Source organism: Columba livia, chromosome 4, assembly GCF_036013475.1.
Source record: "Columba livia isolate bColLiv1 breed racing homer chromosome 4, bColLiv1.pat.W.v2, whole genome shotgun sequence".
NCBI lineage: Eukaryota > Metazoa > Chordata > Aves > Columbiformes > Columbidae > Columba > Columba livia.
In genome coordinates this window covers 25395880-25414984 of record NC_088605.1, presented here as the reverse complement: position 1 = coordinate 25414984, position 19105 = coordinate 25395880, and the positions used below count along the sequence as shown (strand labels likewise).

The following is a 19105-nucleotide window of genomic DNA, read 5'->3' as shown; positions in this document are numbered from 1 at the left end:
TTGCATTCATTCGACAGCTAAATAAAACCAACAATTTAACAGACAAAATGATCGCTCCACCTAACACATTCAACAGGTTTTATCAGTTTGCAAATTCAGAGAGCAGCCTCCCAGGGACCAACACTTACATGTCTCACAATCAAAACAAACAAAATCTGCAGTCCTCAGAAGATATTTAGTAAACAAAACAAGGTGTGTACTGACTGCAGTATTAGCATAAACAAATACCACTAAAATAATTTTTCCCATACTTTAGAAGTCAGAACTATTTCCATATTCTCAACAACGCAGCACAAAATGAATTTCTGCTCCAAGTCACCTTAATGCTAGGAGACCAGCGCCTAAAACAACCCTCTGAAATAGTACCTCTGCAAATTAAAAAAAAAAAAAAAAAGACAATTTAACATAGTCACAGAAGAAGATACTGATGAGGGTGTTTGTAATTAGCTCAGAAAAAAAGAAACATCAGCAATAAACCTGCCAGCTCTTAGGCTGATTGCAACCCCAGGGAGTAGGAGGGAGCTGGGAAGCACTGGCAGAGCCTCCAGTGTGCAGGCTGAGGGTGTAAGGGAGGAGGAAAAGCAGAAAGCGAAAGGGCAACAGTTCCCTGGCCCCTTCCAAGACTATTGTCTGCAAAGAATCTATACACATTGCTGAAACCATGAGGATACACCACTAACAAACGGTTTGTGGCTTGTGTCCGTGTCTGTGATGTGTGTGTGACTAACCAGGTTCTGATGCAGGACGGCAGGCAGCTGACTCCAGTCAGAAACTTCAGTCTCATGGGTATCAGTGGCTGCCACATCTAAGCTGTTTTAAATAGTAATATCACAAATACCCAATACAATTTTTATATTCTTTGAATGTTTAAAAGTCAAGTAGCAAATAAAACAAACCAAAAAAAAATCTGAATAACTTAACTGGATTTGAACATTGACCATAACCCGTATTGAAGGCATTTGAAGGAAGCTGCAAAATAAAAACAAATTTATATTTAAAAAATGTGTTTGGAAACATTTCAGCTGCTTTTCGTTTTAGTATTTCTCATGTAACCATTTGTGGTTTAGCTAGGAATTTTTTAATATTCATTTGATTCAATGAACAGATGCCAAAGCTTCATCTCAGAATTCTGTTTGAGAGTTTAATTTATTTTTGAAGAGGATCTAATAGGTTTTAAATATCTAACTCTTCTTCAGGAAAAAGCCCAGAAACAAAATCCAGCCAAAGGTCGCCGTTGTTATACACATATATCTATGAAATTCAGATTAAAACAGTACTTCCTGCAATTAAAACATTTTCTACATTTCCCACTGGGCTCAAAATTCAGTCTTTTTGCTCTTGGGACAGAAGGCTAAATGAACTCTCTTCTAAAACTGAAAGTTTACAAACATCCAGCTGTGCAAGTTCTGAACTGTGTGGAGCCACACCAAATGTATGCATGCTTTGGAGAGGTTATCTCCCCTCCCAGACCCTAGCTGCTCATATGACCAAGGCATGAGATAAAAGCAGCTATCTGATCCAAAAGCTGGGAAACAGGGAATTCCCTGTTATGCTCACAGCCCAAACCAGATGCCTGCACCTGCATCCCAGCAGCTCCCTCGGCCACAGCTGGATCAGCCTCTGTCACGCCACCTCCCACCATCAGTCTCCACTGATGCTCCCTTCCCAACGCCGCCACCAGATGCTGGAAAAAACTTCACAACCACTCCCAGGCTGACTTGAGGGTCATCAGTGAATCCTGCAGAAATCTGGATCTCGGCAGGAGGACAAACATTACAGGCAACACAAGTTCTCCTGGAGTCATGATGCCTAAGACACAGGTATCTGGGTCCAGTTTGCAGCTCAGCCACGAGCTGCTTGGCTTAGACAAAAATCTTGACATATCAACTGCATTATACAAACCCAGCCACTTGGCCAGGACTTTCAATCTCTTTTTGCATGAGGACTTTTTTTTCAAATGTTATCTTTGAGGCTAGCTATTTCATCAGCATATTGTTTTACAAAACGATGTACCTTTCACCAGCTTCTAAAATATAATTATTTTTCTGGACCAGTCTCTCACGTAATACAGCTACTTTGCACAAATCAGGCCACCCAATTTGCAGGTACAAACACTTATGCATTAGAGGTGGGGTTGTTCTCTACAGTTAAAAAAAAAAAAAAAAAAAAGGAAAAAATATGTAGGACATACAGAGAAAGACATGCAAGAATCTTAGACTAATAGTTCTGTAAAAACAGATGTTAAACCTCCTCAAATGCACTCTTCACTAAAATTAAGGAACTTCTGAAAACTGAGTATTTATCTGTAAGTTTCCTACAACTATAGAAGCAAATAAATAACCTTCTCCGCAATTAAGAGCTAAAATTTCTTTCCCTATATAGAATTCATAACCATTATGTTGTAAGAAAATCACCTATGATTCAAAACAAACTACTGTTGGTTCTGGAGGCTCCTACAAAATACATTTCATGCACCAATTTACATTTGCCATCTCGGTTATTCTCTCTGGAGATGAGCTTTTCTCCACTTCTCATATCAACAACCAGCTTCATGTTTTCACATTTTTCTTCCTCTCCCTTCTCAGGTCAATTCTCACCTTCTGCAATAGCACTTTCCAGCCCCTCATGAAGCCATATAGAATTCAATTCAGCAGCTACTTAGGCCAAGTTAGTTAACTATAGCATCTTAGTTATCCTAGTGTACCTGAATACAGAGAATATTTTGGTTAACCTGTTGCTCAAAATGCAGTAAGCTGGAACCGAGAGATGTAATGGCAACCTGCATATTGCCTTTTGAAGTAAATGCCCTCCAAAGCAGTAAGAACACAAACACAAGCATTTCCTCTTCCATTATGGTGACAATATTGCTTTGCCTTGCATTATTCCCAGTTGGCCACCTGCCTCATTTCGAGGTTCTGCTGAAAAAAACCCCTGATGTTCGGGAAGGCCCTTAGAGGCCAAATCATCTCTGTCTCAAAGTTGAATCAAACATTTCAAACCCAAAATATTTGAAGTTCAAATTAAAGAAAATTCAATAAAAACCAAATATTTTGACATTAACCATTACCAAGAAAATCCCTCCACAGCAGCAGTTTTTTTTCCCTTAGTAAATCCAAAGGAAAGCACTCTTAATTCTTTATTTTAAAAATTATTATTTTTAGGTATGCAAAATTTTCTGTAATTGTGCTCTAAAATTGTGAACTCCCAGGGAACTAGCTCTGACATATATTGACACTTTGTTTTATCAATCTAGAAGACCCACATAAGCAGTTATACTGATGCAGAATAGCCTGAAATCACTTTTTACGCTGTCTTTGAAGGAGATCCCAGGGAGGATGCATGGCAAGCACAGACCATTGAAGACCACAATTCCCTGCAAGTCCAGTGACAGGCAGTCAATAAACAGCTCCTTCTGAAACAACATTAGATATGGGTTTGTAATTGACTCTGTTAAGAGTTGGCTTGTATTCCTTTTGAAAATCTAACATTGAACTAACTGGGCTTCTTTTATAAGAATGTACTGTTACGCAATAAAGAACTTAGCCTGCTATACCTGTGAATGAAAATCTAGCAGCAAGATAAAACAAACATTACATGCGAAGACAGCTATCAGCAAAATGCTAAGGCCACAGGATTAAAACCCATGTATTCCAACTACAGCATTAAGAAAAAATAAATTCCTTGAGCTTTGAAACCCTACAAATTAATATATGATATAACAGAAAGCATCTTCTATTGCAGTCCACTTGCATGGCACAGGACTTCACAGGTTTTAAAAAGCCACCAAACCACACTATGCTATGAAAATTCAGCAGGGAAGCAGACACACACACACACACAAAAATGGTGTTTTAAATGTCCAGATGATCAGCACATCCTTGAACTACTCAGTGGTACCATAAAATCAATATTGCCGTCACTAGTAAGAGGCCACATGCCTTATGGTAACTGTGCCTTGTGCTATTAAAACTTTGCAGTGCCCCAGTCCCGGCCGCTGGTGCTTGGTGCCTGGCGTTGCTCATTACAATGTGGAGTACAAGCACGGGATAACTACAAAAGCCTCAAAATGTGGGCACAAGCTGACAACAAAGACCCCAGAACTGTACACCACTCCCTGGTGGTCAGCAGTTGGTCAATGGAGAAAACCTTGAGAGCCCAGAAAAGACTGCTTCAAGCATGACAGAAAGAAAAGCAACATGAAAAGTCACTTGATCCAACCTGGGAAATAAACACCACACAGTATACAGCCCAGGGTGCATAGGCCAAAGGATAAGACTCATCTACAGGCTCCCACACCTTACAGAGGGACAGGATCTCCAGCATGAGTGGCGAACTGCCACGAAGGAGTCACCATGGGACTGCTAGAGCCATACACTGGCCCCAAGGACCTGCCTATGCACCTGCACGCTCAGAGAAGCTCAACAGCCCCTTCTGCAACCAGCCCTGACTCCCCAAGAACCCACCACCAGCTCACCAACTATCCAGGACCACGTACAGGAGAGGGCATGGGAGTTTTCCTCAAAACGTTGGGGCTGGAGCCATTTAACTTTGGGACTTACTTGTTCAGGAGCAGCATCTAAAAGAGTCTTTCTGAAAGGAGATTTTAATAACTGAGGTATATATAAGCTGCTGTCCCTTTTGCCTATCCCTTGATATGCCTTTAGAAGTTGAATTCAGCTAGTCTGTGCTTCCAGCTGGAGTCGCAGAAACCCTGCAGCTGCAAACTCAGTGATAAGTCCTTACAGCTGAAGGTATCCTGCCAGCTTACTTTTAAGAACTGTAAAAAAAACAGTCAAGTTGCTCTTCTTTTTTCTCATGTAATTCTTATTTTTCCTTAAGTTCCTCCAGTGACCAATGAACTCCACAAAAAGTTCTGGTGGGTCCTTTACCTCTCTATTCAAGGTCATAACTTGCAATTTACTAAAGCAATTATAATTCACTTTGGGGCCATGAAGTGTTTACCGTGTATATTTGTATGACTCACTATTTGTCCTTGGGAAAGAATGGTAATATACCAGGAATTGCTTCATGCAGTACAAAGGGGAATGAAAGCATATCTGTTTAACAGTCAAATGCATCAGAGATCCACATTTTTCACATGACAACCTTGGTCCAAAGTAGTTTATTGAAAAAACATAACAAACAAGTTTAGGAGCCTTTTACTTACCCTTCAGGAAATGTCCACCAATGTGTTCTGTTTATCAGACAAAACCCAATCATATTAACACAAATCTCTATATTTTTATTGCCTGCACTCATGAAATCTCATTATTTTGTTCATCCTGAAGAGACAACTAATTTTACCACCTTGAATACAGAGTAATTAATATCCATTCAAGTGTCCTCAGTTCCATCCTCCTTATCTTAAAATATGCGTTTTTAAATTATTTTAATTTTTCTCACCCATATAATTTCACTTAGTCATGATACCATAAATATTGCCTGAAGTCAAACCAGCATTTACTCCACTCACATCCATTTAACACTAGCTCTCCCAAATTCATCAAGTTGTCTGGCTGATAAAGCAGACAGTGCTCCTTTATAGACACACCAAGCATTCAGCTGCAGACTAGAAAATAGGATAATTTACAATGCCAAGCCAAATAGAAATATCATTGCACCCTCTTCTCAAATTACCAGGTTAGTAGATGGCATGTTTTACAAACCATTTTACATGATCTGTATTTCACCACTATCCTTTTTTTCTGCTACTTGAGAGACAGTGTAAAAGACTTCCGAGTTTCAAACCATCCCTCAGGGTCTCAGCCTGGATAGGCACACCCTGTCTCCTTCAAAGTGTTTTATTTAGAAGGCAGCTTTGCAAAATATACTCTGGCAGCATCAGCCTGGTTTTCACACTACAGAGAAACGCTAAAGGGATTAGGGGATTCTACCAGGATGCTGAGATGTTTACCTTGCAATCATCACCAGCAGTATAAAAGGACTAAAGCTATGCTGGGGGGGGCAGAGTTTTCATTTTTCTAAGCCTCCTTTATTAATTAAATTAATCATCTTAATAGTAAGTTACTAGTGAATGCACACTAGTCTTGTCAACATGGGAAGTGCTAGGGTTGTGATCTTAAAAATCTGTGATCTTCTGCACCAAGTAGTCAGTCATTACTAAAAGGGCACCCAGCTCCTCCCTTCGCACACAGGCTGGGGGCGGAGGGGAATGTGTTGCTCTTTTCTTCTGCATTAGAGGCTGTTCTGCTGGGGAATGCTAAAGGAACACCATCCTGCTCATCAAGTGCTCAGTGACATCCTTCTCTCAGGCAAAGTCAATTTTATACACCTGCCTTAGCTTGCAAAATAAACATTAACACATTTCAGGTTAAGGATGCCTTCTGAAACTTGTAAATCTCTCTAAAATTATAAAATTGGTTCTGAGCAAGTCAGCTTGATTTTGTATTATATATTTATACTAGAACTCTGTTGATACATATAAAGGAAAAGGTATATTTATTGTAAAATATTTGCTATTCGGCATGTAGCACCAACTGCTTTATTCATTTTTCTCCAATTAGCAGTGTTATTTTCCATCCAATTAATAGAACAGGGTATGTTTAGTCTATGGACCATTCTAGCATACCAAACAAAAGTCTTTTGTGATCAGTGAGAAAATTCGCAGAGAATGCATACAGCATAATCATTTTGCATTATGTGTGAAATTCCACATCATTAACCCCTTAAGTAGCAAGTCTTCCACGCAGCTCCCTGGACACAGCTTCGGAAAGATCTTTCTGATCTACACTAAGAGCAAATTGTCTTATCACCTAACAAAGCAGCCTGCAAACAGAAGAGAAGAAGGTTCTCTGTTGCCAAGCACACACACAAGCATCATGCTTTTAATAGACAAAAGCACAGTTGCAAGGCAATGAATAGTGTTTTCTACAATAAGCATTGGTTACAAGTAAGCATAAAGGCAAAGATAACTTCACCCCTCAACATTTCAAAAGCTGGTTCACTGGCTGTTGAAAAGTCTTGCTGTACGAAGAGCCAGGAAATAAAAGGGTTGTGATGCTGTTATCCACAAGCAAAATAAACTGAAAATACTGCTTCACAAGAAAAGAAAATTATATTCTGAACTTGAATGGTATATAATCAATTTTTTACATATACATAAAGCCTTCAACAGTCTTCTTTCAATTATACTTCAGAGATGACCTATTTCTGGTTTCCCATTACAACCTGTGTTAATAATGCTTCCATGAGCCTGGGGCTAAGATATCACCTCTTTCTACGTGGAATACATTGCACAGTAATAACCTATACATACACTCATGAGTTCTGTTTTGTAATACATTTATTTTTCATTCTTTATCAAAAGATTGCCAAGGCAAGGCTAGATTTGCAACTACCACCTCACCCAGAGAAATTATTTCTACTCTAAACTCATTCGACCTCCTGTTGTTCAAGGTGCTGAGCTACATAATAATGCTAAAGAATGAGGTGTATTTGGAACCAGGGGAATTATTTCATGTCAAAGGACAGCACTGGTGTGGGAATAAGAAGGTCTAGATACAGTTGTAACTGATATATGTTGAAAATCAGTGCTTCTAGCCATGGAAGGACCCAAGGGCTATTCAGACAGCATTTCATAGGTGCATCCCTTCACTATTTCTTATTACTTTTAAGATTAAGCTTGACCATCTTATGGTTTTATGCAATTATATGCCCCAGTTGCGTGTAATAGCAAGGGTTTCCATGCAACACCATCCTCTCTAGTCCTGCATTCTTAGGTGTCCTTTCCCAAAGCTCTCCTAGTGCTGACAGCCAAGGTTTTGGCCACATCCATAAGTACCGGGTTTTGTCTCGCAGCTGCGGTAGATCCACGACTTTGTACAGTGCTCCCTGTGCACCTATTTCAGCTGAACTCAGGGTTTTTTAATATCTTCCTCATCACTGTGCTACAAGCACATTCAAACTCTAAATCACAATATGCTTATTTTTGGTGGTGGTATTTCAAGGCTGAAATAGACTTGTGCTGGGATTAGGTTCTCTGTAAGAGAAGGGAGATACACTTGTGCTAGAATTAGGCTGTGAAACACAGTCAACCTCACTGTAGAGGAAGGCCTAACAGGCTAATAAGCTAAGAATATGATCAATAGGACAGGCAAGTAGTTATTTTCCTTCTCCTATTCGTGAACTCACATAACTGTCCAGGGGCACTGAAATATAATTAAAAAGACAAGGATGTAAACTCAAAGCAATGAATTAACAAAGCTGTTTCCAGCACCACGTTTAGATACTGTGCAGTAAGCCTGGAGTGATGCCACACACCAAATAAAGAAGATCAATACTAATCAGCTGCCCTAGCTCTGTGCTTCTCATAGATTGAAAGAAACAAAGACTGCTGGACAAAGAGAGCCTATGATCATGCAAGTAAAGATCACAACCTGCACTGCATCTTAGAAGCAAGACTAGAGAGGCAGCCTAAATATTAACGCCAATTTTTGAGTGTGTACCTTCAAATTCACTCTCCTTTTTTTTTTTTTTTTTTACTTCAGCAATACAATTAATGTACAAATACTGAATATAAATTTAAAACCCTCTGAGGAATACAATAGCTATGACATCTTATTAGAGTGTTCACAGGTGAATATTGCCGGATTTTGTTTGAACCATGGCAGAATTTGCACACAGAAATCTAAAGCAATCAATAAGCCCTAATAACGGCAAGAAATTCAATAAGCTCTAAAAACCACAAGCTAAATCAGGAAAATTATTAATTCTTTGTACTGCCTTTGAGAGCAGCTCCTAAACACATAGCCACCCAAATTATTTCAGTATGAAGTGCTCCTAATTGAGAGATAAGCACACAGGTGTTGTTCTTAAATGCCAAGCGGACAGCCCTTGCCTAGAATAGAGAGTTTAGATATTTCAACAAGTATATATGAGCTCCCAGAGAAGTCACCAATTCTACATTTGTTCTGCTACATGAAGGATAAAAGTGTTATTTGGAAGATGATGTGAAAATACAGTCTAGATTGCCAGATCTTAGATATCTAAGTTTTATAGAACTACTTGTTCAGTAAAATCTTGCTCCAGGCAACTGTAAAGAGTTGATTTTAGACTTCAGGTAAAAGGACCAGAAATGGCATGCACAAACAATGAACCTCAACACAGCTTTACTACCTGGAAAAAAAAAAAAAAAGCTGTGCTTCAGGCAATTGGCAGTTGAAAGAACATACCTTCAATGCACTTCATGTCCCATTTTGTAACAAACTGATACCTGGATCACTTAGCATATGAAATCACTTTTATGCTTTATAGAAGCTGATTACACTAGGCACCACATTCCCTCTGTTTTTAAATGCTTTGGTCCTTATTCACAGGAGAGTGATAAAGAGAGTAGAGTATCACAGCATCCAGAAATTTTTTACATGAAGATAATTAGATAGACCAAAAGCTCCTGACCAAAAAGACCAATGTAGTTGAATGATCCTAAGTCTTTGTTGCAAATCTCCACAATCTGGCTCACACAAGGAGTCTTGGCCTCATCTCTCAGACACTGGAGCTGACAGACCGAATGCTCTGCTCTGGTGTTTGAAGACTGCTTAGAAAAATCTTCCATCTCTCACTAGTTAATGCTCGTGCATTAGTCATCATCCAACATATGCAGCAGCTGGATAAACAGACGTTTGCACCAAACACAAAGATTTTTTTTTTTATTTGTAATGAAAACCACTACTGGCCATCACAACTCACCTGACATGGAACCAACAACAGTTTTAAATGTCAGGCATCAAATGAGTGTAAGCATAGAATCCAGCCTGAGCTCTGGCATTTATGCCTCTTAAGACACATACTGAACACAGAAATACTTGCCACTTTCCCACATGTAAGACTTCTCATACCTGTGTTGCAGATCTTACTAAAACGTGATCCAAAACTAATATTAGCCCTAAATTGAGATTTTTTTTTGTCATGAGGAAGCAATCACCCTCCTTAAAAGGAAAGTGTTCTCTACCCACTTCATTTTTCTGAGTTTCTATTAAGTACCTAACTAACTATTACGGGCACTTGACATCTTCAGCCAGCTCACTCTCAATTCCTCCTAAAGGCTGCTTGTGGACAGAAACCAGAGAAACCATGTTCTGCTCTCTATGATCTTCCTTATCATCCCCTTCTGCCTCACAAAACAGGTGTCTCTAACACAGCCAAGGTGCGCAAAGTATGTGTGAAGTTATACAAGCCCAGCTAATGGTAACAATACTTGCCCATGACCTAAGCGAGTCAGGATGCAGTTCCCTTTGGCTTTCTGTATAGCACAGCACAATCTATTAGATACATTATGCACATCTACTCCTGCATTAGGAAAAAAAAAAAAAACACAAAACAAACAAAAAACCACAACAAATCACACAACACAACCAAACTGAGCTCAGCAAAACACTGCTAAGCAAAGAGCTGTGAACACTCACATAACACACAGTGAAGTAGAACGCAAAATCCAAAGCACTAGCATGGTCATGGAGAGGAAGCTGGATGACTGCCAACAGTAGTAAGGAAAAAAGAACAAGCGTGGGATCTCACAAGACACAGTGTAAGCATACTTGGATGTGGCTGGGTGGATGCTGCTTAATCAGCCAGAAAGTCCACAAGCTTCCTGACGGAAAGCTACATAACCAGAATTTTCTTAGGCAGATGTCTACAGCATGATAAAAAGTAAGTGGGCACCAAAAGGACTTAACAACTACTGATCACTGGTCCTTTTCCATCCATCTGGCAGACCTCCCAGTCAATTGTTTTCCAATTTGTCTTGAAGAACACTATGGGAGACAACGTCAAAAATCAAGGGAAATGACATCTTCTGCACTCCTATCAGGACTAAGCCAGTTATTTCATCACAGAAGGCAATCAAGCTGGTCAACCACAATTTGTCCTTAGAAAATTCAAGCTGTCGTTGATCAATTCAGCAAAAGGTCCACATTTTCCTTAGTCTTCTTTTCACTGCCATGTACTGTGGAAAACTCTTTTGTTGGTATTCATATGTCCCATACATCTCAACTCCAACTGAATTTTGGCCTCCCCAATTTACTCCCTGCAGGCCTAGCTAAAGTTTCTGTATTCCTTCCAGACAATCTGCTTGTTCTTTTTTTCACCTTCCATACAATTTGCTTGCATTCGTTACTCAGCAGCATCTGCCTGAGTTCCTGCACATCAGAGTGGAAGAGAATAAGGAATGGAGTTGAGCACATTGTCCCTGAAGATCAGCCAGCTCTCCTGTGTCCCTCTTGTTCAGATCAGCCTCTTCTTCAGATCTCCTACCAGTTCCCTGAGCAAGCTGAAGTGTGGTCTCCTGAAGTCCAAGGTGCTTGTTCTATTATCAGCCTTCTCTTCCCTGACAGTTTTAAATGTCACCATTTCATAGTTGTTTATTCACAAGCAGTAGGTCTGGCAGAATCACTCCACTGGTCAGATTGTCCAGCACCTATGTTAAAAGACTCAGAAACAACTATTAGGGGTATGGGCTGCAGCTTCCAGGCAACACACAATTTCATGATACAAGAAACCATACAACTGCATCAGTGCTCCAGCTTTTCTGTCCTCTCATGATGCACAGAAGAACCAGTTGTTTGGAATACAGAGGATCTAAAACAGGGCATTTCCCAGGCACAACTTCAGGCGTAACTTCCAGAGAGGTCCAACATACCTTTAGAAACCAGCTGAATTCTTTGGAGGCTGAAGAGATTAAGTGCATCAGGAAAATGCACTGATGTCAGTCTAGCTTTTCAGTATTCTTAAGAAAATGGAGAAGGAAGAAATTGAAGAGGCAGTCATGGAATGTGACAACATAGTCTTTGTTTACCATTTTGAGGATCTTGATCTCTAGCATACATGGAATTTTCAGAAGGATTTGACTGTCACAAAGAGAAACAGAGTCCAGATGTCCAATACTTACATAACAGAGCCTGTATACAGTTTTTTGGGAATCAGGATGAAAGAAGTCTGATATATTTATGTTCTGCTTGAGTAGCAAAATACGACTGTCTGATGAGAAAGCTGAATGAATGTTTTGATTTGGACAACAGAAAGAAGGATTCTGAAAAACTGGAGATCACAAATAAACCACACTAAGGCTAGATTAATGGTCAAGTACTTTCGGGTTTTTTTTTAAAGGTCAAGCATATATCAAAGAAGAGTAAAATATGGAGGTCATCTTCTGTGATAAAACTTTTATCAGGAATCCTTTCTTCAGGTTTTTAAGTGGCAGAGTTTTGAGATCACCTGGTAGGCCACCATCTCTGCTTGGGCACTCATACTGCCACGGGTCACACCACCATGGTTCAAAGACCCTACAGAAGGCTGCAGCATTTTAAATAGCTAGTGTAGATTTGCCTCAGTTTTGGCCTTTGTGGACACCATCTTCTGGCTTCTTAGGCTTCTGCTCCCTGCAAAGCCACCTTATTCTTAGCTTGCAGCAGACTGACTGAAGTCATACACAGTACATTTTTTTCCAAAGAAGCTTCATGTCTGCTCTTCTCCTAGTCTACAGTACAGACCATTCAGATGAGGAGAGACATCTGCCAATATCACTTTTCAATCAATCAATGGCTTTCCCAAGTACATGTGGACAGGCCTAATAATACTCAGAACTTACTCTCCAAGCAAGACAGCTGTAGTAGAGTCAAAATAGAGGTGAGAAATGAAACTTCGTACCATACTCAGTATGAAACATGGTGTGAAAACACTGAATCCTCCAGCTTGAAGAAGTAGACCCAACACACACATGCACACCTCTAAGAGGACTTCTGGAGCATCTGTGCACAGGAACAGTCTTTAGTAGCAAGCAATGTTTCACCATTTCCCGAGCTACCTTCCTGCTACTGATAGTCACTCCACACTTCAGGTCCAACTGGAAGTTCAAAGTAGACTTCACAGATAGCAGTGAAAAATACTGAGAATTTCAAGAATGCATAATCTTTACTGACACCTGGCAAAATAGTTGTTAGTACTAAGACCTATAAATCCTTGACAAAGAGGCTTAAAAACAAATAAATAAGGAACTTTAGTCATCTGATGTGCATTTGCAAAATGATTGTGGGAATAACACTGTTGTTTCTGCTTTCTATTGCCACAATGCATACTATAACATAGTAAGAGTTGTATCAGGTCCACAGAATCACTACAGTTTGGGTGCAGGAAAATAAGTGTAAAAGGGAAAAAACAACACTGAAACAACAGAAGGAAGGATTGGAAAGTAAGATGCCCAATAATTCAGATAAATTCCAGAAGAGCCCTGCATCAACATCATTATTGTGCAGAGCTAGCAATACTTTTAATACAGACACATTACACACCCCTCAGCACGTGAAAACAGTTCTAGATGCCCTCGATCTTTGTTTTATGAAACAAATAATACTTTCTTTAAGGACAGAGTAATTTTGCAATTTATACTCCCTCTTCCACTGCACATGTGGGAATAGTTGGCCATTAAGGTCATAGATTACAAGAGATAAAGCTCTGTATGTCTATTAAGGTGCATCTATAGTCATGAGGACACTTTTCTATTCAAAAGATACGTAAAACACCTCACACGCGTTTTTCCTCAACAGCATCTCTGTACAAGGAGGGATGGAAAGACGTGGGTTTACTTTTCCCTAGTGAGGGTTTTTCGGCCCTTCTCTCACACACCTACCTCTAGCGTGCACTATTAGCAACCATCTCTTAAATGTGTCAGACCCATTTACAAGAACAAATGGTCATAATGAATAGTCACAAATGTGCAGCCATAAAACTCCCACAGAACATGGTATGAAGAAATTGATACAAAGGCATCAAAAGGAGTAGAAAGGCTACCTAAAAGAAAGGAACTCAGGAACAAAGTTTCCCCTTTTGCAAACACAGGGAGGATTTTTGCAACAGGTCATTAACAGCTGTTATCACTAATTACTGATAGACAGCTAAATAACATATTAAATGATATTTAATCTTATGAATTATGTTTTAATCACTCAACTTCATCTGCATTCACTCTGTAGTATTGAACCAGTTGTACCTTTGGATCAAAGTAAGCATTCACAACCAAGAGAAAGAGAATGAGTTCTATTTAAGCTACATAATATTGAAATCTTTTTCTACAATTGTTTAAGTCCACGAAGACTTGAGATTTAAAAAACAAAACAAAACAAAAAACACCAAAAAACCCCACCACACCACAAAACCAGCAATGTTGCAGTTTCCTTTCCTAGGTGGAAGAATAACTTCCTCCCTCAGAACAGAATTTTCTGAGAGCATCTTCTCAGTTTAGCTACAACTGTAACATTTTCCTGGCTTATGTGGGCTTTCTGACCTCATTACACAGCCAGCTGCCTGTTTATTTTCATTTAGTTAAAACCAACCAAAAAGGCTTGAGTTTGTTACCTTACCAAAATGCACACATGGTACAAGAGAAGGCTTCATGTGCACGCATAAAGACTGCAAAAAAACGAAAATAATTAATAGATATGAAATTTGTATAATGCCTTCCAGAAAGGACATATCTAAATCAGTCTCACAAGAAAACAAGGTTAATAATCTCCTAGTCACTAAGCCGTCAATTTAAGGGACAAAAATAAAACACTGAAGCTCAAATACAGCAAGTCACTGAATACATCATTTTAGAACAATCTGAGCTCTACTCATTATGTACAATATTTAGAGAAAATGTTGTTAAAAAATACTTTGATGGCTGGCTTGCAATGCAAACAACATATCTGTCTCGTAGCCACAGTGGTTTCTACAAAATGGCAGAAACAAACTATGCCAACATTTGCCCAACTTCAAACAGCCTAAGTTCAAGTCAATGGAAAGTCAAACTAGAACACATTAATTTGAATTAGACAGGGCAGGACTAAAGTATCCACTTTACAATAAAACACAGATCCTTATTTTTGCCCCATGTAAAAATGTGACTAAAAAAAAAAAAAATAATCCCAAATCAAGAGTGATATTTACCTGTTCTTAATGAGCTCTCCCTACCCAAGAAAACCTCTCATTTGGCCCCCACCTCCAGAGAACACCTGCTCTTTTTGTTCCATCCAGCAGATCCAGCACTATCACACAGTCAGTCTCAGTGGCCCAGCAACCCAAGCGGCACTCAGATGAGAAGATGGCTGGTCCCTGCTTTCCTTTCACTCAATTGCAGGTAAAATATACCCAAGAATCAGCAAGTGTGCATTGCAGATAAAAAAAAGCTCAAGAGATGCGTTCTAATGAACTTCTAAGATCTCCAGTGCCCCCAAAATGGGATGTCCTACTAAATTCAGAATCATTACACAGCACGTCTGCTATGCCAACCTTAAAACTTCATTTTGGAATAACAAAGCATGCTTTTCAAAAAACATCTGCAACCCAAATATAGGATTCAAATGCGAACAAAGTTTAGCCCCTACCACAGTGCAGAAGCACTGAACAAGTTTCAGAGAAAATAGATTTGTGTCAGTTAGATTGTAACAAAATTAACTTGCTAACAAACTGAAAAAGTTTCAATTTGACCAAGACTTCCTGATAACCATGTAACAGGCTCAGTTCATGCTAATCCAAAGCTCAGAGGCTTGAAGACGTGTTACACACCAAGACATATGCAAACGGAGACTTTCATGAAGTTCTTCATTGTTTATACAGTTGGTAACCATTTACTGCTAGAGGCAATATCCAGTAGAAGGGGTTTTGTTGGGTTTTTTCTTTTCTTTTTTTCTTTTTAATCTTTTTTAAATTTTATTTTACTTTTTTTAATGAGTTGATACCACATGTTTTCACAGAAAAAAAAAAAATAAAAAAATCTTTAAAAGCCAAAGCAGCCAGATTCATTTTGGAAAGAAGCTTGCAAAATTCCAATGAACCACATCTGCAGAGTAACTGCAGCAATGACATAAAGTGATTCCCACTAGTTCCTAGTTCCTGAGTACTAATGTAGAAGTTTATCCCTTTGTTTTAACATAGCACTGTCCCTGAAAAAAGGCTGCTCTTGTCCCCTTTGGCTGCCATCTAATTAGGTTACCCCCACCCTATTAAAACAAGTTAAGCATTCCCACTCCATCCATCAATCTAGTATCCTCATCCCATGAGATTCTCTGCTGACACCTCTACGAAATTCAGGAACTCAGATGTGACTGGGGCAGCCAAATGGAGCAATAACCTGTAACTCTTGCAGCCAATTTCACTGGCTTGGAAGGTTAAATATCTTGGACTAAAGCAGTCTTGCAATGACTTCAAGGAGTTGCACGAAAGCACTGACTCCATCTTCCAGCTCCAAGCAGTTAAGCTGTCTCATTTCAAAGCAATTCCACGAGCTGGCTTTAGCTGCAAGCATTTCAAATTTTTAAAAGTGTTGGGTTTTTTAATGCAAGCCTGCAATAAGAAGCCACACGTATTCAGAAAATGAACTCTGAAAGCAAGTCACAGACGTGACCACAGACTACTCTGAACTGAAACATGGAAGTTTGACAGGAAAGCGCAGTCTACCCCTACTAAAGAAAGGCTTCAGCGTCTTACCAATGAAAACCCTTGGGAAATCCAAGCAGCCTGTCTTGTCTCTCACTTCATCTGTTCATTGTAGGAGGGAAAAAATTCCATCTGTGCATAGAAAGTTCCCAAATCCGGCACTGCAGACTGCATGCTGTTAAATTAGTGCATTCATTAGTAGAGTGTTCTGGAAATGTGCCTATACATTGTGTGGTGAGGAGGAAGGATCTTTCATTAAAAAAAAAAAAAAGAGAGAGAGAGACAGAGAGACAGAAAAAAAAAATGCCCCAAGCTGGTCTATCCCAGCATCTCAGCACCAGTAAAATTATCATAGAACTTCCCTTCATGAGCTTTTACACAAAACAGATTATCTCAAACATCAGAGTAACTAGTAGCACAACTACAACTTGATCATATGCAGTGTATTTCCTGAAAAAAAAAAAAATAGAGTATGTACTATATGCCTTCAGCATATCATTGACTTGTTTTGGTTTTCTTTGGGATCTGTATTTAGCCCAACACAAGTATGGGCAGCTCTCCCTGCACACAGTTATGCATACATCACAGAGAAGAAAGCTAGCTTTTCCCATTTCAAAAGAAACAGAAGAAAGCTCATTTCTCAGCACCACCATAGATACCCCATCTTAACTACCCTTTCCATTGCATTTCAGCTCCCATCAAAAACTTTAACTTTTTACACTTATATGAGCACAACCACCTGGCATAAGAAGTCACTTCCCCACTTTCGCTCATTTTCATGGACAATTACGGGTTACTTTGTAGTGAGGCCTTTTGAAACAATGACTGAGCTTGGGTTTTGCCATCCCTGGGAATTGTGTTATAGTGTTGACTGCACTGGCTGTGTTTTGACACATGGCAAGGAAGGCGATTCCTAACAACCAACTTTGTCACCTAACTTTAAAAGCCTTTCCACCAGGGGCCCAACTCGATTGACTTACAGGAACCTAAGAAAAATAATGCCTTCCCTTTCTTGATGCCCCATATAATCTAAGGGATCTAACATGATTTTGTTTTCAGTCTTCCCCCCCCATTTTTAAGACTTGATTGTTATTGATGTCTACGTTTCTATATGCATAAGTATGCTCAGGTTGTGTTTTAGCCTCTGACTTTCCCATGACTTCAAAACTCCTGCCTACATGTCTTCCATCTGTGGATTCAAGTTTCAAGAACACAAGGGTCATCAACAAAATACTACTCAAGCCTGAACCTGCAAGCACTCAAGTGCAGCACCAGTCTTCTGCATAGAGATGCAAGTCCTCCGAGTGAAGTAGAACTACTCGGGTGTGTAAAGTTACTTATGCGCTTAAGCACTTTAGGATCTGTCCTTAATTTTTAAAGCAAGTTTTCTGCCAAAATGGCAAGGAGTTTCACAACAATCAGCAGTTCTTGGGAGATTTCCTTTTCTTGTTCTAAATCTTATAAGAACAGCTGTTTGGGAGAAAACTTGGCCATATTTGAATGTCCAGACAGGATCCAAAACCACAGGTACAGGCTCCAAGCCAGGGATGCATATGTGAGTCTTCCTGAAATTCAACGGGATTCAGGCTCTCTCTTTTCTCTAACTACAAAGCCACCACAGAATGGACAGTGATAATAATGAAGCTTCAGCAATGGACATGTATTTGCTGCTCATATTGCAACCAACACTATTAATGAATTTTGAGGCTGAGATGTTTTAACAAGACTTTTTGCACTGTTCCCACTCCTGACTAGCTCTGTTGTATTAGGCTTAGAGTGTCTTCGGTTTAGTATTGCAGGTCAGTAGGGAAACAAGAAAAACTAGACCATGCAGTGTGTGGGCAGGGCTCTAGGGGGACAGACGGCTACCCTGCTATATCACTAGAAAAAGCATTTGTTCAAAGCATGATTACAGTATTACACATGCTGTAATCAGCAAACACTGGCTGTAACAGCCCCGAGAGTAATTCCTACTGAAGTCTTTGTTCTTTGTAAGCTTTACCAGTTAGCACTAGATGTGAAGCAGACACTGTACTGATTAACATTAAGAGAATTCATAAGACCTAATCAGTTTTCTCAGTTAAAAAACTTGGCTTAAAAAAATAATATATATATATATATATATATATATATATATATATATATTCTCACCTACAGTAACAGCAATTCCTGTACCATTTTCTAGCACACCTGTCTTCTGTCTTCTCCAGCAGAAAATTTGGTATCAGTCAACCTTTCAACAAGCCGGATGTTTTTTCTGCCGTTTACCACTGAGAACAAATTAAGAAACATTTCCAGAACTCCATCCAGATTTTATTAATATTAATTTTAGCAAAAGCACTGAGTTTGTTCATATTGCCCTCCTGATGTATCAGAGGACTTGAAAACAGGTATTTAGCTACTCATTTGAATCTTGCGTCACAAACATCTTCTCCAGAAGTCAGCACAAATGTACAACAGTAGCCATGATGTAGGAAATGGGAAAGGTAAAACAATTTTACATACTAAAGTTTGTTATGAAATTATTTGCTTTGTGGCTAAATTATTCATTTAACAGGTTTTTGTTCAGTCATTGACAAAGCTTCTCAATCATGTTAATTACATTTGTGTTTTATTAGAGGCTAAAAAGACCATCTACTTCATGCAATATGACTCAAGTCCACCACGCTGTAAATAA

The 19105-nt window shown here is 39.3% G+C and overlaps 1 protein-coding gene across 13 annotated transcripts in view; it reads right to left on the bottom strand.

The window, feature by feature from the left end:
- LIMCH1 (LIM and calponin homology domains 1) overlaps positions 1 to 19105 on the bottom strand; it is a 180961-nt gene that overhangs the window by 130292 nt on the left and 31564 nt on the right. The window contains exon 1 of one of the 13 annotated variants that reach the window (XM_065060777.1): positions 16480 to 16588. The exons of the other annotated variants lie outside the window; for them this stretch is intronic. The gene's annotated coding sequence lies outside the window, so the exon portion shown is untranslated. Of the gene's footprint in view, positions 1 to 16479; positions 16589 to 19105 lie in introns of those variants that run through there. 13 annotated transcript variants of the gene reach the window in all.